Below are 22,113 nucleotides of genomic sequence, written 5' to 3'. Positions count from 1 at the left end.
TTAACATAGGTGTGCTCATTGCTCTTGAATCTTCCATACCAAAAGTCTTTAGTATCTCTTTGATGTATTTGGATTGTGTAATGAAAATACCAAACTTCATTTGAAATACTTATAATCACACAAAGAATTTGATGTCACCAAACATAAACATTTCAAATTCCTTCTTCATTTCATCATCAAATGATTTGGGCCTTCGAAAACCAATCTTCACAAAATAATTATGTAATCATTCATACCATGCTCTTGGGGCTTGTTTCAATCTGTAAAGGGATTTTTTTAGTTTACATACCATATTCTTCTTGTATGGATCTATAAAACCTTCAGGTTGATCAATGTACACTTCTTCCTCAAGTATACTATTCAAAAATGTAGATTTGACATCCATTTGATAGACCTTGAAATTCTTGTAGGTTGAATATGAAAGCAAAGTTCTAACATCTTCAAGTCTTGCCACAAGATAAAAAATTTCTTCATAATCAACTCCTTCTTCTTGAGCATATCCTTTGCATACTAGTCTTACTTTATTTCTTGTTACTTCACCATTCTCATTGAGTTTGTTTCTAAAAATCCACTTTGTCCCAATGATATTTTTCTCTTTAGGCATTGACATTAAAGTCTAAGTATTTTTCTTCTCAATCCATTTAATTTTTTCATTCATTTCCTAAATCTAATCTTCATTGTCTAGAGCATCATTCACTATTTTGGGCTCAAATTCACAAAGTAAGAATGTTTCATCTTTGATTTTCTTTCTTGTCATAAAACTTGATTGAACATCACCAATGATTTATTCAGGTTTGTGATGTTTTCTTACAAAATTTGCTAGTGTAGATGGTTTCCTTCTCTGTTCTTCTACATATTCATCTTGGAAAATAATCTCTGGCTCATTTTCTCTTCCTTCTTTAGGTTCTGGTTCATTTTTTGTATGCTCAACATTTTCTATCTAATGATTGACATTGCATTTCTATGACTTAGCATCGCTCGGCATCCACTCTCTATTGCTCCAAAAATTGTTGGACTACATCATTTCATGTCTATATAGAGACCAACTTGATTTTATTATTCATTATGAGCGCTTGAAGCATTATCATCCACATAGATGAATGTATTATAGTTTTCAAGTTCTTCTTTGCATGTAGTGTAACTTCTTTCTACAAACTCATCAATTTTCACATTTGTACTTTCCACAACTTTTTTAGTGTTAGAGCTCAAACACTTGCAAGCTTTACCCTTGGCGGAATATCCTAGAAATATACTTTCTTCACTCTTTTCATCAAGTTTTCCATTCCTATTATCTTTAAGTATATAGCATCTTCCTCCAAATATTTTGAAATATTTTAAATTAGGAGCATATCCATACCATAGTTCAAAAGGTGTAGCATTTGTACGTTTCTTGACTTTTACTCTATTTAGGGTATAGATAGTAGTACTAACAATTCCTCTCCAATATTTCTTTGATATACTTTTATCCATCATTAATGTTCTTGCATAGTCCATTATTGATTTATTTCTCCTTTCAACTATCCCATTCTAATGAGGGGTCATTGGTGCTGACATCTACCTTTTAATTCCTCTATCATTGCATAATGCATTGAACTCATTTGAAATTAATTCAACACCTTTGTTAGATCTCAAGAACTTTAGACTCTTCCTTGTTTTCTTTTTAACTCTGGCTAAATACCACTTGAATAAATGGAAAGAATCAAATTTATCTTTAAGAAACATCATAGTCGTCATCCTAGATTAATCATCAACAAATAGAATAAAATACTTATCTATGCTTTGAACATCAATGGGTCTACATAGGCCAGTATGAACCAATTCCAAAATATCATTAGAAGTGTAGTTTTTCTCTTAAAACTAGACTTAGTCATTTATCCCAATTGACATTGTTTATATATAGCATTGTCAAGATTCTTTAGTTTAAGTAATCCTCTTACTTTCTTAATTCTATTGATATCCACCAAATTGTAAAATTTTACATGATATAGCCTCATTTTTCATAACCAAACATCTTCTTGTTGTGCAATCAAACATATCTCATTAGATAATCTAGATAGAATAAGTTACCTCTTGTCTAGTCACCACTTCCAACGAACTTACCATTAGCATCATGTATATTGACCTTCCTATTGTGAAATTCAACTCTGTAACTTAATTTGTTCAGTTGTGAAACACTCAACAATTTATAGTCAATTCCTTTAACCTAGTATACATTGTCACATTTTATCTTGTTAGTCAGTTGAATAGTTCCTTTACTTTTTACAGTGCATGGAATATCATTACCAGAATTAACACATCCACCTTTGTATGGACCAATTTCCTCAAATTTATCTTTATCACCATTCATATGATTTGAAAAACCACTATGAATTATCCATCTATCACTTTTGTTTACATATAAAATCAATGCAATTTTCTCATCTTCATCAGAATCTTATTTCATAGCAACATAGAAAACTTCATCATCATTACTTTTAGATTTATTATAAGTTTCTTCTTCAACAATACAATAGGATTTCTTACCTCTATCATCTTGTTTCTCTTGAAGTCTTGATCACCTCTTCTTCCTTTGTACTTGCTTTCCTTCCTTTCATCTTTATCCTCTCTGTCAGGACACCTAGCATCAATATGACCTACTTTGTTGCATGAAAAATAGATAATAGGTAGTTTACCTTTGTATCAAGGTAAACTTTAAGAAAGCCACCTCCAAATAAAGAAATAAAATATTGGTGAATCTTTCATTATTTTGAAAAAACAAAATTATTTCTATTGGCAAATCTCTCAATTTTTTATTCTAAATATGATTAATATTGGCGATTATTTTTGAATCATAATTTTTTTTGTATAAAATATTGATGAATCTCAATAATAATAGGAAGTTCATTAATCCCCATGTAATATTACAAATCAAAATAGAACATTTTTTTACCTCGTGGAATATTATGAGAATCGTTACATATACTTTAAATCAATAGTGAAAAATAAATATTGGTGATATATACCTAAAGTAACTAATAATTATGATAATGATTGGTCAGTTCAATTTAATTTCTCCAATAATATATTATATTTAGGTAACTCAAATGTATTCATGTAATGAATATTGTGGCGAATATTTGAGTTTAATTTTTTTAATAAAATAAATTATTGAGCGATTTTAAATATTCTATAACTGAATTTTATAAAACTATGGCGATTAAGGTTGTATCAAATCTTAAATTATTAGCCAAATTACTAGCCAAAAAATTATAAAATTAGCCAATTTATGAATATTAGCCACTAAATTATACCCTACTTTGTATTCACCTTTTCCTCTTCCAAATCATTTTTCAATGAGGGCTTCAAGTTCATCAATCTCATCATTAGAACTATCACTATCACTCAATACATGTTTTCCTTTTCTCTTGCTAAAGACCAATTGTGACTTAAAGGAAAATTCAATAGTAGTAGGTGTGTAGTTATCAAAGTTAAACATTTCAAAAGCAGTGAGTCCACCAATCACACCTTCCAAGGTCAAAGTGTTACCTAGTGTGCATCTTAGTTCTTGAATTACAGACACTCTAATCACATAAATAGGGAGTAGAGTCCTCAATACCTTTCTTATCATAGTCTCATATTTGATTTCTCCATTTTCACCATGAATAGCATCAACATCTTCTTTAACTCTTGTGTAGTATTCTACTATATTCTCACCTTCCATCATTCTCATGTCATCAAATTCACCTCTTAGGCTCTCTAATTTGTCTCTCAAGACATTTTCATCACCTCCATATATGGTTTTCAAATTTTCCCACACTATTTTTGCACTATCACAATCTTTGAAGTCATCAAACTCAACATAACTAAGCACTGAGGCAATCTCCAACATTGTTTGATTGCGTTCGTGCTTTTGCTTCAATTGTTTAGTTTTCAAAGGAGTAGTTGTTACCTTCACATACTCATTGTCCACAATGTTAATAGAAGCATCATTGATACTGGATATATGAAACCTCATCAAGGTTTTCCATGCAAGAAAGTTCTCCTTGTTCAGCCTAGGTACATCTCTCTTGTGAGTCAAGATCTTTGGCTTTAAGTACCTTCAAAATTTTCTCTATAAGTACTAAGCTCTATTACAAATTGTTAGAAATGTTTAGAATAACTAAGAAGGGGGGTGAATCAGTTACTCAAGGTCATTGTTGTGGTTTCACAATGCGCACCCCATTTCTCTTATAAATGGGCATCCCCAAGTATAATTTTATTTCCTAGACCCCTAGTCTAGGGCTTGGGTAATTTTGGAGCTCCACTTGGAGTTTGGATCTAGCCTTTTCCTCTAAGTAGCCCCCTGGTGTGAAAACTAGAAAAAATTGGAGAAAAGGAATGCTTTTGTGCAAAAAGTACACTAGCACACTTAGCACAAGTGTGCACCTATCATAGGTGTGCAAGTCCACACTCTTTTTTCCTTTGAAGATGTGCAAACTTGTACCTATCAATGTTTGCACCTCCAAATGGTGTACATTGTTCATAGATGCGCAAGTGTGCTAAATGCACAAGTGCGCACTCTTTTTTCCTTTGGAGATGCACACATGCACACCTGTCAATGTATACACCTCCAAAGGGTACACATTGTTCATTCAAAAAACTAGTAAAGTAAGGTATCAAAATTAGAAAAAGGCACCTATTCAAGGCGTGCATGTGCACACCTTTTCTTTCAATCCTAAACTAAAAGCTAAAAAATGTCCAAGGAAAGATGTACATGTGTACACCTCCCCAAGGTGCGCACATGTGGATCTTTATTCAAAGAAACTTAATGCAAACATAAGGGTGTGCATTTGTACATCCCATTAAGGTATGTAGGTGTGCACACTTTCACAAGACATTGAAGGACTTAGTCCCCCTTACACTTACTTTGCATGTGCACAGGTGCACAACTACACATAAAATGACTAATTAAGGGTCATTAAGCACACCTAGCACACCTACCAATGTGTGCAAGGTATGCTATTTTGCATATCAAGGGTAAAATGGGGATTAACTTACTTTTTCAGTATTTTGGAGCATTTGGGCTATCTTTTTTATTAGTTAAGGTTTGTTTTTAGCTTTTTGAACTAATGTTTGATTCTTTGTTTAGGTAAAAAGACATCCTTAACTTGTCGAGATCAAAACTTTTGACCTAGAGCTCAAAATTCAAAATTGTTTACACCATTGGAAAGAAGAACTAAAACCAAATTTTGATACCTAAAATAGTGAGCCTTTAGTACCTAGTTTTATGGACCGATGAAAGTTTCAACCTGAAATTTTGAGCAGAAGACCTCCAAAAAAGCTAGTTTAAAATGCCTAGAAAATCTTGTTAAAAACATATGAAAAAGCTTCAAAAATTTGCTTGTTTTGGATAACCTAGATCACATGGTCTTTGACCAAGAAGGATTGGGCAGTAAAAGATAAGAAAAAATTAAGGAATGGAATTCACAGTGCATGAAGATGTGCATTAACACAAAGGTGCGCAAGTATGCATAACACGAAGGTGTGGTGCATAATGTGCAAATGAACAGATTATCATAACATCTTTATTATTAGTAACAATAAAGATCTCACCTAAGATAATAACCTTCAACTTCAAAGGATTCATGCATAAGTTTTTATTCATGAATTTTCACTAAAGATCAAAGATACTAAGGTTGGACATATGAACCAAAATAATTTCCTCATCTTATGCAACTACTAATGACAAGATTTAACACAGGTGCCTTGGAATTTTAGATAGAATAAGTGGGAGTTCAAATATATGAAAATTTTTGGCTATAAAGAGTATATAAATCATCAACAAGGGAAAAATAATTACACTAGAGTGATCCTAGACATCGTTTAAGAAAAATCTAGAAATTATTTTCAAAACTAAGAACTTTGATTGTTTTGGTGAATTGAGCACATTGCACAAATTTCATCATGTTAATCTCAAATTGGTTTTGATAAGTGAGTGTCTATACACTTAATTCATTTACTTATTTCATGCCAAACAAGTAATTAATGTCAAGCACAACATGCAAATTAGAGCATGTCAAGTAAATAGTGAGGGCCAAGTCACTCATATGTCAAGTCACTCAAGTGTTGTGTAGATAATATGTGTTGAGTGATTCAGGAACCGAGCAAGAGGTGCATGCCAAGTCATTTAGATGTTGAGTGGTAGCATTGAAGTCACAGTATATTCCAAGTAACAAGGAATTCAAATACCAAGTAACATAGTTTTGTAGTGGCACAAAGTACTATGTAAACTATTTTTGGACTAACTTAAGGATTGAATTATGATATTTACAATATTTTGGTGATAAGGATGAATCTTAAGTAGGAATCCCTATGTATTACATGAATCTAATTAGGTAAAGAGAAAGTTTAAGTGGCAATATGGATATATCATAGCCATTGATTTATACCTAACCCTAACTCATCTAGGTCTTATTAAGGACAAACCCTAAACTTTGTATGTGTGAAAAGAATGAATGAATGATTAAGGAGAGTTTTGTAAGCACAAACTAGGACATTCATGGTGACCAAGGCATTATGAGCTGAATTGAATTTTAGAAATGGTTAAAGGAGAATAGAGGAAGGAAATAGTGAATATTAGAGAGACATATAATCAAGAAGGATCAAGTACATAGTAGAGTAGAGGTGATTGTCATCAAGAATTAGAGTGCTAATTGTAGGATCATTATTGAGACATTCTAATAGGTGAACTAGTTAAATATCTTAATAGAGTAGTCCTAACATGTTGTATTGAAACTCTCTAACAAGGTGCTTGCTTAATTGCCAGTTGAAGTTCTTTAATTAGGCACACTTCTAACAGGGTGTTGAAATCCTCTAATAGGATGAGACCTTATAGTCTTTATAAGCCTTTAACAAGGAAAACATTTCATAGGTTAGATCATGATTCATGATCAAACATTGTAACTTTCATTGGATACACTTTATTACTGTAGTAGTGAAGATTTGTGGGTGTCATCCCCACCTAGTTTTACCTTCTCATTGGAGGGGTTCTAGACAATCATATCTTGTGTCATTTATATGTGAATTCTTACTTGTTTATATGCTTTAGATATATATACTTTACATGGGATTATAGTTTACTTATTGAATATATGAGATGGATGTGCGGAAAATGTTTTATGGGTTAAAGTTTAAAGCACTAATTCACCCCCACCCCCAAATTGTATTTTTCCTATTGTAATTCCAACAATTGGTATCAAAGCCTAGTTCTCTAAAATTGAAGCCTAACAGCTTTGAGGAAAGATCTTGGAAATGGAAGTTTACAAGTTAGGAATAATTATTGAGAACCAAAAGATTGAAGTACATTGATTGAATAAAGCAAGAGATGATCTAAAGAAATCATTGAGAAGAAGGAAGGAAATTTCTATTGAGGAGAATGACACACAATACCAAGATATGGACACTACTAAGTTATTTGCAAATGGAAACTCCAATGAATTTGATGCAGTACTTGTAGACCTAATGGAAAGGAACATAATCCTAGCTAAAGAGATTAGAAATCTTAAAATAGAGAAAGAATCACAAGCGATATTACTATGTAAGGTGATCAAACAAAAAAAGAAATATATGGAAGAGAAATTCATTGTTGAAGATGAAAAAAGAGTTTGACCAATAGACTAGAGGAGAAATCATTTAAAGTAAATAGGATTGCTCACATGCAATTGGAAATAATGAATCAAGTCATGATAGCTAATCATGAAATAAATAGTAAAGACATTGAGATAACAACACTAAGTTTGCATAATGAATAGTTGAGAAATTATCTGAAAAGGAAAAGGGAGTTTGCCAAAAGTTTTAGTAAACCAAATAAAGTTACCAAGTACTTTGAACAATTGATGAGATCTCCTAGATCTAACAATGATACATCTAGATTGGGATACACAAGTACTGATGAAGGAATCAAACAAACAAGGTCATCAGGCAAATGAATGTAGAACCAAGACCATGCACACACAAAGATTTGAAGGATGTTGTTATAATTGTTAGAAGTATGGACATAGAGCTTTTGAGTGTAGATCCAAATCCAAGTGGTCATCAAACAAGCAGACAAAGGTAAAGAACAATGGAAAATTTTATAATTAGGATAATAACAAAAAGTATAGTTGTCACTACTATCAAGAGTATGGACATGTTCTTGAGAACTATATTAGAACACACTTCAGGAGTGACTACAAAAGGTGGTTGAGTCAAATCACATGTTTTAGTTGTTTGAAGACTAGTCACATCAATTGATATTGTCCAACTAGGTCAAAGGTACAAGTTGTGAGTTCAACAAAGGCAAAGGCAAGGAAGATATTGAAAATTTCAAATATGAGATAAACAAGACATAGAAAAGAAAGGAGGATCGCAGCACATCAAGTGCAAATGGGATCACTTCACCCAATGGGTCAGATGATCACACCTCATCAAACTAAGAAATCAAGAACTATGAGGGAGTGATTTTTAAAAGATATACCATACATCAATTCCAAGGATTTAATTCTAAAAATATTACATATGCATGAATAAATATTCAAAGTGTTATTAGAAATCAAGGAAAAACATTTAAAGTTTTGCAAGTTTTTTCATGTTACTATCGAGCATGAAAAGTCTCTTATGGTTGCCAAGCAAAATGCTAGTGGATGCCAAGCTAACAAAATTGGCTAGTTGAGGCTAAGCTTGTAATGGTTGTTGAGTGAATGGAAAGATCTGGATGTGGAGTGTACCATAAATCAATTGATGTCAAGCTTACAACTGTGTAAGCACTTAGCATTAAATATAGTGTTTTAAGGGCTATTTCATCTATTTCTACTCATTTAACATCATTTGAATTTGAGAAAGAAGATGAAGAGCTAAAGGAAATTTGGTGAATTTCATCTAAGTATTTTTAGGAGATTTGAATGGATGTTCAACACCATTTCATTAGGATTTGTAAAGTATTTACCATTTATTGAGCTATGCAATTTCAAATTTCAAAAACCCTAAATATATGGAATGGCGTCTAGTTCTTCTAAAGTGAGAGGTCTAGAGGTAAAATAGGATTTAAATGTTTAGTTAATTAGAAATGAGATCAAACAACCTATTTTCAAGGCTATTATGGATATAGCATATATTAGGATCCCTCTGATGCATTGTCTATGATACCACCACAAGTCTTGATGATTCAAGATGTTAGGAATTGTTACACTTGCAAGATTGGAAGCATAGGTGACATGGAAATTAGAGAAGAATATGGAATACTATGTGAAAATGGAGCATTGAAGGAAGAATACAATATCGTTGAGAAGAAAGGGTTAACTCATGCCCTATATTTTCCAAATGTCTTCAAAACTAAGTGGATTAGGACTGTCTTAAAAAGAATTCATAATAGCCCAATATGGTTAGAGAATAGGCTAGTTAAAATTACAAAGAAAATGATGCATAGGGTAATAGGGTATCCAACCCTAGATTGGCCAAATACTATGAGAAGTGAGTCAAAGGAATTCACTGAAAATAACATAGGGGTTGTAAGGAACAAAAGGGGAATGACCATTGATACAATCATAGATCCCCTAATAGCTTTTATAGTGAGGGTAATAGCACACAATTTTTATCAATCAAGAAGATTAAATAGTGTTCCTTGCATTGTAGTGGATATGGGCTACAAAATTATGAAGAAAGATCATACTTATGATCTTGTCAAGTTGTAGTTGCAACAATTGATTGAAAATTTGGGAGAAATAAGTAAAGACAAGAGTGCTCAATGTAAATTTGGATCTATTATGGTATGTATTTTCTTCTATGTGTAGAATACATTTCTTACATTTGATAAGGTTGCATGGAAGAAAAATAGATTAATTGCAATACAAATAGGAGAATTCATTGAATAATTAGGTTATAACTTTGAGTTAGTGATGACTAGTTATTTTGAAGATTTTAAAAAATCTATGAAGAAGAGATTAAGGATTCTAGTCTCACTAGTGCAGAAACATTATGATGATCTTTTCTTCCTAGTTGATATTGATCACACATCTGTTCAAGTAGAAATTCCTAGAGTAAGGTGGCTAAGGCCTTTGCAGTAATCACATCATTACTTGTAGAAGAAGTGGACAAAGAAGAAAAAGAATTTGGTAATTATGAATTGGTCAAATCAAAGATCACTATGGAGTTGAAGACTACTTTTGTGGTCAAGAAAAAGAACAAATTGGTAAAGAAATTGAAATAAAAATTTGGTGGAGCTGAGGAAGAAGAAGAAGAGGAAGATGATGAATAAGAAGAGGACACAAAGGTTCAAGCACCATTGGCACTAACACAAGGTTAGGGAGAGGATCAACAAGAGGAGGAAATAGAAACTACAAAAGGTGTTGAGGAAGAAGAAGCTGAGGAAGCCTCTTCCTACTTACAAGAATAAAAGAAAGACAAAGATACAAGAAGTAACAAAACCAAAGAAGGTTACAAATCAAGCCATCTTAAAACAACAACACTTACCACAAGAGCTAGTACAAGAGTCACTACACAGAAGGCTAAAGAGGTAGCCAAGCCTAAAGAGTAGCAAGGTGGAGCATAGAAAAGACCAAGAATAAATTATTTTCTCAAGCTAAATCTGATGAGGAGAAGACTAAATCTAATGACAATAGACAATTCCAAGTGGTGAGTCACAATCCCTCCTTCGACCTAGATAATTTATGTAAGAATATTAGAAACAATGTTGATTTGTTAGGTTTCTCTCAAATTGAATTTGATAATCTTGGAAAGATTGAGAAGAATCAAGTAGAGGAGGCAATATATGCCATGATGGCTACTTTTAAGAAAGCTCCTCAAGAAATTACCAACTCCATACCTAAGATTTTATATGATAGAGTTGAGAAAAAATGGCACTATTATTTAGACATAGAGAAGCAAATTAGGGAGATAGCCCATGCTCAAGTTATGCCAAAACCTAGCAAGGCAGAAATGTCTAAAGCCATAAAGAAATATGCTTTGAGATTTGTACCTAAGTAAAGGGAATTTAGCATATTATAGAACAACATAGAGGATGTTGTATTAAAATCCAAACAAATGTGGAATATTTCATATGGATTGGCCATAGCCAAAGATGATGAAAAAGAACCTATTGAGGTAGAGGATGGTGAAGAAGATAACAATGAAGAAGGCACAATTGAGGGAGGAACTGATATGAATATTCATGATTAGGAAATAGTTGAGATAGAACAACAACCATAATAGAGTGTACAAAATACATAAATTTTGAGTGCCAACCCTCGACAAGTGATAAGTGCGAGTACTAAAACTATCTCAATAAAGGATGTTTTTGATCCTACTAATTATAACTTCAATCCTCTAATAGAGGAAGATTCAAAAAGGATAGTTATCCAATCTACACTATAAGACAAATTATGTGACAACCCTATATTGGTAAGTGTAGATGAAATTTAGAAGTCAAAGACCATGGTTGTAGGGGAGGAAGTGAAAACACAAGAAACACCTACAATCACTTCTCAAGTTGCAAGTGTACAACCTTTACAACCCTTAGTTGTATATCAAAGGAAGGAGACAATAGGTTGTACTATTAGTATAGTCATGGAAGGCACTCCAGTCTTAGAAAATGTACAAGAATTTGAAAAAGAAAAGGTTGAGACATTTGGAAAAGACAAGGTGGGAACACTACTAAATGATGGGACACAAAGCCAAATAGGTTAGGTAGATGCACCTACACATCTAGCACAAGATCAAGGTGCAGCTAAAATTAAAGAGGTAGAAAAGGACAAGTCTAAAGAGACTAATTTGACACCCAAGCTAAAGGAGCTAGTATCAATTCAAGCATTGGTGACATTACCAAAATCAAGAACTCCTTCCAATCAAACTCTTTAGAGTTCAAGTATAGATACAACACCATTGAAATTCTTAGTGTTAATTCCTAGCTTAGCTAAGGTAGAAGAGGTAATTAATTGTGGAGATGTTTGCCTAGATGAAGAATTTGTATTTCTTCAAGTTTGATTATGCAGCAATAACAATTAAGTAGATGGATATACTACAAGAGGCCTTGGCAAGGAAAAAACATCAAGAATTGCTCAGAAGGGAGCATAGGCAGAAGTAAGCTTTGATTGAGATCAAAGACATTTTCTTAGATGCATTCAATCTACCTACTCCAAATGAAACAAAGCCTATCATTGAAAAATTTGACCAAAATAGTGGAAAGAGTAAGTGACCAAGACCTAGATACTAATGTCAAATTATTAGAATGGTATGAGAAGAAGTTTCAAAACAAGGTGAATGAGAAGATATCTAGTGATATTGCAGTAACATAAGTTGCATTGGCAACTAAGATAGATAATGTGAAGAAAATACTAGAGAACATTTTCTCTTAATACACCGAATTGTATAATCCTACACTCTTCACATAGGAGATAAGCAATCACATCATGAGCTTGGAGAGTCAAATGTAGTCATTGAGTGCCAAATTTCCCATGACACTAACTCAAAGTGAGAAACACTTTAGGACCCTTTAACAATCCCAAAGTTAGTTAGCATCATTACAAGAAGATGAAGCCAACATAAGGGCCAAACTGATTAGCATTCAATCCACATCAACTCCTCACATGAAAATTTTATACAAGGAGCTAGGCTATGCAAAAACACTTATCAAGAAAGACCTGAATCTTTCTACATTAGATGGCTTAGTACACCTTGTTGCCAAGCTATTGATCCAAATTAAGTCTTTGGAGGTAGCATGTGATAATTGGGATGCAGCTCTTAAAATTATATTTGAGGTTCACAAATCCTTCTTGGAAAAATATACTATTAGTGTATAACCCATTGACATCAGTATCAAAAAGCGGGCATAAGAGCAATGGGGGAGTAGGAATGGGGGAGTAAGAGATGGGTGAACCCACAATAGTGGGTTACACTTTTTTGGAGGAAGAAATCCCTCCAAAAAGTGCGGATGGGAAAAATCTTCCGAATAGTTTCGATAGAAACAAAAAAAAAGTTTCTATCGAAATTAGTTTCTATCGAACCTTAGTTTCGATTGAAACTAACATATTTTGTTAGTTTCGATCGAAACTAACATATTTTATTAGTTTCAATCGAAACTAAGGTCAAAGTTTTGATCGAAACTTTATTTCAATTTTGATCGAAACTAAAAAATCCATTGTGATTAAGGAACCGAGCATGGGTTTCTTGGTTTCAATTGAAACTGAAATAAAGTTTCGATCAAAACCCTAAGCCATGTGATAAAAAGGGGGTGCAGGCTATTGTCTTCTCATTATTTTGATCAAAACTAAGAGAGACTGGCATCCACCCCATCAAACGTTCGAAAAAGGTATGAAACACTTGTTTTTTCCCTTCTTATGTGTTTTCAGTTAAAATTTATCTATTTTTAGTATTTAAATATATGTTTCTTTATGTATTTTATTATTTTTTATGTATGCATTGTAAATTTTAGATGTGTTAGATTGAGAGTTTTGAGCTTATTACCATGATGTTTCATATTTTCTCAACTTATCAAATATTTATAGATATATATAGACATTTTCATGATAAACATTGCATGTACTACGAATCTTGGCTTCATTAATAAATATGATTACATTAAGATGTCCTCTTGATTCAGTCATCACCACTATATTTTTAATATATGATAATCTCCTCCCATTATTATTCTCACTTGATCTTGATGTTATTTTTTATCTTGTTGATAAATCTCAGGCAAGTTGGGCAACTTGACTCCCTCCTCCTTCAACTAGTATTCTTGTTGTAGTCTTAACCTTTTGTCTCTTCATATTGTTCTAAATCCTTAGATCTATTTAAATTTTAAAGATATTTTTTCATCCATATTATCTAAATATATAATATTATCTTTTAATAAAGTTTATTTAAGTACACTCTAACTATTTTACCTAATTTAAACTCTAAAACTAGTCATAACCATGACCTTTAAAAAAATCTCTAACACTAATTCTAACTTCAACTATAAGCTTTACTCCAATTTTAATCATAACTGAAATGCTAACCCTAATTTTTTAAAACCCCAATCTAATTATTTCTCTAACCTAAGATGATGTTAAAATTAACTATATATCACTAATCCAAACCCTTACCATGTAGTGTAAAACCTCAACCATAAAGCCTAACATTAACCCTAGCCATATAACCAAAACATAAAACCTAGGTATGTCATTTTAACCCAAACCCTATTCGTGACCAACCATGATGTAAACCCTAACCTTAACCTCAAATAATATTTTCAAACTATATCTAAACCTCAACCCAACCAAATTCTAATTCTCTCCCTAACTAAGAGATAATATAAACACTAATCGTAACCCTATCCCTAATCAAAGCCATAAGTCTAACCCTACATGGTGCATTATATGAATCTTAAAACTAGCCTTTATTATAGCCTTAACCATAAACCTTGACCTTAACTACAATCTTAATCATAACCAAAGTTATAGTAACAATAATCCTAAGAAAAGTATTTCTCTAACCTAACTATATCACTAATACAATTTAACCTAACCCAAACCTTAATCATGATGTTAAACTTGACCAAGTGACCCTGAAGCTTAATATTAGTAGTAACACTTATGCTAGCCATCCCCAAACCCCAAACCTAACTATATTTTTATTCCAACTTTTAAATCTAATTTGCTAACCTTGATTTAAACAACCACACCATAACCTCAATGCAAAGCCCTAAACCTAAACTTTATCCTAGAGTGTGCATATATAGATCTATATGGATATACACATGATATGTATATTTGCACATATCATGCACGTGTGTGTATATATACACATGCACATGATCTATATGCGCAAATACACATATCATGTGTATATGTGTATATATATATACTTCGTGGACCTAAATTAGACTTGACAAGTTTATGTACACACGTATGTCTAAAACCTTTGAACATTCAATCTAACTTAGATAGAAATATAACTTGCACACATAGTTCTTAAAAGGTCCTTGAGTTACAAACATTATATATAACAACATGTGTGTTTTAAAATTTAGTTTTTTTAAGGTACAACATGTTCATTTATGTTTTAGGACTTCTATATATATGTACACATGCACACATGTTTAATTTTATTAAAACAATTTAGATACAAGTTTTTTAATTTTGTCAAATTGTACATACATATGTTAATATAAATTTCAAGTTTATTAGATGTCATACATTTTAATTCTAATTTTCAAGTTTACACATTATACATGCACCTACATACAATGAAACATGGCTTATCAATAGCCTTCTATCCCCCCCGAGCAGCATGTCCCCCTCGAGCAGCCTACACCTGGGCCCCAATAGCCTATCCTAGGCCCTAAGAAGCATCCTATACCCAGGCCAGAGTAGCCTATCCTAGCCTATCCCCCCTGAGCAGTAGCCTATCCCCCCTGAGCAGCATCATGTCCCCCATGATTAGCTACCTATCCCACCTCAGGAGCTCTATGATCGCACTAACTAGGAGATTCATAGACTTCAGGAATCCTTAACTAGTGGCACATGCTCTAGTGTCTATAGTGGTACATTTTAGAGTATCTTACATAGCCTGACATTTATTCGAGATGAGATTCACTGTGCTACCCCATATTCTACATAGACTATATAGATTATCCTTGACATTAAGAGATGAGAGGTCTCCTCCGGTCTTTCACTCCAAGGGGTGCAGGGCTTGGTTCCCAAAGATGTCCTGAAGAGGGAATGTTTCCCTCATTATCTTTCACAAAAGTATGTAAAGGGGTATTCTCCCCTTAAGTGTATAGATCCAAAAATGGCTGCATTGATATACCCATGCTTCCTTGCTGCCCATGTTTGTTATCCAAATAACGACCAAATTACAGTATATTTTGCTCAATAGCTTTATGTAGAGGTTCACTTACGTAGGGCGGTGAACTACACAAATTTACTAGGAAATTTAGGATAGGGGCATGGTAGACTGGCTAATAGGCAGCCAGGTCATCCCCCACTGGCACATAGATCGATTGTTGGAGAGAGGGCACCTACTATTTCCCCTATGTTAGGTCCATCGACTAATGAGGCCATGCATAGCACTCAGTTATGTGGGGTCATTTAGGGAGTTGAAGAGATTGCAGCAGCTATTAGATCTATTTCAAGTGATGAGGTTGGTTAGTATTTGATGTCTTGTCAATGTTCCAGATCATCATCCTATGGTTCATCTTTAGGAGACTTGTATAGTATAGCAGGCATCCCTTCTATGGCTAGCTTGGAGGGTCTCACTGGAGTGTTTGCACAAGATACTATGATTGGTCTAGCTAAGGATCTATTAGATACATATAGATTTGTATCAGAGCATCTTGGCATACCCATATCAGATGTTTGAGATTGTGTCCATGGTAGTACTAGGACACATCCTCAACCATATTCCTCTCATTGATTAGGTAGTTGTCATGGTGGTAGTGCACATGATGATCCATCTACTAACTACTCTTTTTCTCAAGAGAGACATATACATACCACAAACCCTTTAGCCAATATTATAGGGTAGGATTAGAGTTTAGATGTGGGCCTTAATGATGTTGATTTGAGCTTTTCAACCACAGGATGGATGGACTTGTTGACATGTGATGATTCCACTTCTATGTCATCTCATGTACATAGTCCACTTGGCTCTTTAGGATATGTGTCAGTCACAATTCATGGGGCTTATGTAGATGTAGAGATGGACCTTGATGTGACGTAGCGAAATCTAGATGCATTAGTGGACATAATCGATGCTAGGCAATCTGAGTATTATCAGATGCCACCATCTACACAGGTAAAAAAAATTTTGGTTCATGTTAAATTTTTAGTCATTTGAAACTAATTTAATTTACACATATGCATGTGTGCACATGTATGTATATCATGCACGTAGATTCGTAATCATAGAGAAATTTTAATTGATGTGTTGCACGTGCACATGTACAATGTAGGGGGACATGCCTCTTTTTACTCTAGCTTTGATGCCATATCGTGTACATCATCAAGACTCATTGGATGATGTTAGTAGTGGACAGGCAATGTTTATTTATGTTTTGATTATGTGTACATGTATTTCAATATCACTTTCTCTTGATTAAATGTATGTATGTATTGATATCACTTTCTCTTGAATTTATATATAGGGGTCAGCACATCCTAGTGAGCACCTTGATAGTCAGTCTTCAGACCGCATTGTGAGGAGGCATGACGATGATAGTCCTACACCTGATGATCTATAGTTTTTTTATCTAGATGATTTGTTCTAGACTTTCATCCAAAGAGACATTCATATATTAGATAGACACTTTATATACACACATGATGCATGTTATATTTATATTTGATTTGATATAGATGTACCTGCATCTGCATGTCTACATACATGTGCAAACTATTTATATTTGATATTATCTTCTAATAGATCTCTAGATAGATACATGTTTTTGTTATTTGTTCTCAAGATGATTGATACATGTTACATTATGTTGTGGAATCTAATACATTATAGATCTAGATCTAGTATATTATAAATTGTTTCTATCTAAGATATGTAAGTAATTTATTTAGATATGTACACATGTAATATATTGATTAAATTTAGATATATATATATATATATATATATATATATATATATATATATATATATATATATATATATATATATATATATATATATATATATATATATATATATATATATATATATATATATATATATATATATATATATATATATATATATATATATATATATATATATATAATATTTCATGTAATTTAAATGTTTGGTACTATATCATGTATTAAATGTTCAAGTATCAGGTAATTAGTTGTACATAATTCCTAACTTGAGTAAATCTATAGAACTCCTCCCTTTGATTTGTATACATATCCTAGAATTTTATCCCCTTAAGCCCAATGTTTTAATTCAAGTCCAACTTAAAACATGTACATGTTCAAAATTTAGTTAAACAAATCGCAATTTTAACTTGAAAGAAGCTCACATGTCAAGTAACTAGTTAAATTGAAAGCTCACATGTCCTAAAATTGAAAGCACATGTCCTAATTAGTTAAACTAAAAGCATACATGTGTTCTAAAATTGACAAGTTAAATAAAATAGAAAGTTAAATGAATTCAAGACATCGAGTTAAAAATAAAAGAGTAAAAGTTCAATTTAGAAAATTAGTTATTCCACCCAATTTCAAATTGATCAAATGCTTGTTCAACCAAATTTCAAATTGTTCTTGAGTTACATTTCAAATTTTAATCATGGTGAAATTTTAATTTGTACACATATCCTAGAATTTTATTCCCTTAAGCCCAATGTTCTAATTCAAGTCCAACTTAAAACATGTACATGTTCAAAATTTAGTTAAACAAATCACAATTTGAACTTGAAAGAAGCTCACATGTCAAGTAATTAGTTAAATCAAAAGCTCACATGTCCTAAAATTGAAAGCACATGTCCTAATTAGTTAAACTGAAAGCATACATGTGTTCTAAAATTGACAAGTTAAATGAAATAGAAAGTTCATTATAATAGAAAGTTAAATGAATTCAAGACATCGACTTAAAAATGAAAGAGTAAAAGTTCAATTTAGAAAATTAGTTATTCCACCCAATTTCAAATTGATCAAATGCATATTCAACCAAATTTCAAATTGTTCTTGAGTTACATTTCAAATTTTAATCATGGTGAAATTTTAATTTGTACACATATCCTAGAATTTTATCCCCTTAAGCCCAATGTTCTAATTCAAGTCCAACTTAAAACATGTACATGTTCAAAATTTAGTTAAACAAATCACAATTTGAACTTGAAAGCTCACATGTCCTAAAATTGAAAGCTCACATGTCAGGTAATTAGTTAAATCGAAAGCTCACATGTACTAAAATTGAAAGCACATGTCCTAATTAGTTAAATTGAAAGTGTACATGTGTCCTAAAATTGACAAGTTAAGTGAAATAGAAAGTTTAATATAATTAATTTTACAGACTCCTAATCTCATCCCCTTAAGACAAGTGGTGTTTGAATTTCTTTCCCTCAAGGTGCACATGTCAGGTAATTAGTGTACACACATACATAGAAGTTCATAATTTCTATAATTAGTTACTTTATGACAATTTGAATTCAATACATTGAGTTAAAAATGAAAGAGTAAAAGTTCAATTTAGAAAATTAGTCATTATCAAATGATTGTTCAACCAAATTTCAAATTGTTCTTGAATTACATTTCAAATTAGGAGTTGTTTCTATCTCATATCAAGTGGATCAGCTCATTCTTGGATAACATTTAATATTTTCTCATGATCATCAATATGGAGCCTCCACTTATGTATTCTAGGTCCTTTGACTGGATGAAGAGTTAGACTAGTGGCAATAACATGGTTACTATATTGATATACCTTATTGTTAGGTTGATAATCGATGAAATGAATCCTATTTTTAAGTACTTTTCTTTGCTTCAAATATTTTCCCTATACAACAACAGAACCTGCACATGTACACATTTAAAAAATACATCAATCTTGAATTTAAGTCAAAGAATTTGAATTCATAAAAAACATAGATACTTGACATACATGTACATAATTCAACTATATACTAACCTGTGGGAAAAATAATTTCATCACTTATTTCAGTCTTTGTTAGCTTCTCTCTTTCCATGGTGCAATGTAATAAATAATAGCTTACACCTTCTACATTTTCTAATTCTGCCATGAATAAAAAAACATTTCCTACAAAAACTTATATATGTCAAAATTTTGGATACATGTCATGTACATAAGTACATATATATAATAAAAATTAACCAAAATTATGAAAAATTTATACATGTACATGATCTAGGTATATATATAGTTCATACCTACCAACTCTGATCAATCTTGAAATATGGTTATAATCACTAGAAATCAATGGAATATCATCATATTTTTTGTCCTCAAACTCATTCATATTAATAACATCTAGTGGCACCAAAGTCCATTCACCCACATATCCACGTTCTTGACTAATGCAACCATCATAGTCTTCATCAATACAATCAGGACAAAAACATGAGTATTCTCTTGTGTAAAATGACCACACATTACTATTTTTACTCATAATTGAATGCAAAGATCGTGTCTTCTCTACCCTCTTGCATGCATGCATTGATCTTCTATCAACACCTGAATGTACACAAGGTCCATAATTTAGTTAAAGATAATCTAAGGTAACATATTAAATATAAATTTAAGATTCAATTTTAAAATATGAACAAATTAATTTATATATACCTGATACCTCCCAAAACACTCTAAATGGTGTGACTCGATCTGCTTGTGAAGATGTGTTATCTATATTTTTTGGCACTGAAAAATGTGTTTTGCACCACTCAACCACATCATGAACATTATTAATGTGATATCCTTTATAGTCCATTTGATACTTTCTTAAAGAACATTTGATACAAGCTCCTGCACCATCATGCTCACCCTTTCCATATCCACTCTCAAAAAAACTCCAAATGTGTGGTATATTAAGGTATCGATGATATCTACATAATGCATAAAATGGTCTAGCTGATTTAAATTGTGCTACACATCCATCTGACCATACAAAATGTTTTTCTATTTTAATATTTTTATTTTTCAAATATTGAAAAAATGTCTTAAAACAATGTTCCACAAAATGTGTGTCATGTTCTTTGTCATCACTAATGTAAAAGTGATACTCTTTTTTAATGACTCGTGCTTGATATGTACTTTCTACACCATCCAGATCAATTTGTGCATGTCGATAAGACACTTGAACCATAATAGTAACTTTCTTTGTATAGTAGTATTCTACTTGAAGTTGTTTTTGAGATACGAAAGAGTAATTCTCTGCAAAGTCAACAATAGATAGAATTCTTCCGAGTGGGAAAGTTTCTCTTAGTGTTTGAAATTGTTATGCTTGCCACTTAGCAAAAAATGCATGGAATATATATGGTTGAATCAATTTACAAAAATTTGACATAAATTCTCCAGCTGATGTCTCATCCTCTACATATTCTAACCTTGTTGATTCTTTTCTAGCTTTTGTTTCTAACTTTATGTACTTATATCTCTTACATTTTACCATCCTTGTTGTATTAGTATCTTCTTCTCTCAAAGAAAATTCAGTCAAGTTACCACATGTTTCACAAGTTCCTCTTATGCAATCTATTTCATCTATTGCACAATCATTTGGTTTGTCACATAAGATTGATGTTATGATTTGACTCGATCGTTTAGGAAAAGTATTTAGAGAAGTTCCACCACTTTCTTCTATCATCTTTTGAAACCCTTCATAGTACAAATCAAATTCAACATGATATCGACAACAACATGTTTCAAAATATTTATTTATCTTCACAAAATAGTGCCTCAATCTTTCAAACATTGTTTGTCCAATCTTTATGTTAGGATTTAAATTACAAAATGAGAGATACAATTCATGTTGAGTGACATCCAACCAATGTTTTGCATGTTGAATATATTCCTTAGGCCCAATCCTCTACTTGATGATATCTCTTCTATTTGGTGAAGGAAGAGTATTATCAATCCAAAATTGAATAACTAAGTTCTTAACTGTTTCCCCAATCCCGTCAGATTGAGGAGCTCTACATATTAGTGCCCAATTGCCTTCTAATGTACTATCATTCAAATTGTTTCTTCTGTTTAGATAATGTAGTATTGTCTTCTGACTATACCCGAAATGAGATGATAATGAAGAGATTTGTCTATTTTGGGATGTTTTCTTATTTAAAATAGATGTCAGTATCACTCTTCATGCAATGGATTTATCTGCAGATCTAGTTTTTTTCCCAATGGAATGTAACCCTTCATTAACACTTTCAATAATATATTTTTCTAGTTTAGAAGTCCTCCTCTTTTTTATAGTTTTATCTATACCCAATAGTCTTAGTGGCTCTTTTAATTCATCTTTAAGAAGTGAAATTGATAATAGTTGAGTTTTCTCCACTGTTGATAGATTCTCAAATTGTGCAATTATGATTTTTGACTTTTTATTGAATTTCCTCTTCATAGTATGTGTAGGTTGATTAGCATATTCTCTCAATTTTTCCACATCCATTTCAATTAAATGATCTATGTTTCTATGATTAATTT

This window comes from Cupressus sempervirens, chromosome 8, assembly GCF_028749045.1.
Source record: "Cupressus sempervirens isolate cs-2001-9-10 chromosome 8, ASM2874904v1, whole genome shotgun sequence".
In the NCBI taxonomy this organism is placed as follows: Eukaryota; Viridiplantae; Streptophyta; class Pinopsida; order Cupressales; family Cupressaceae; genus Cupressus; species Cupressus sempervirens.
This window is presented reverse-complemented; position numbering follows the sequence as displayed.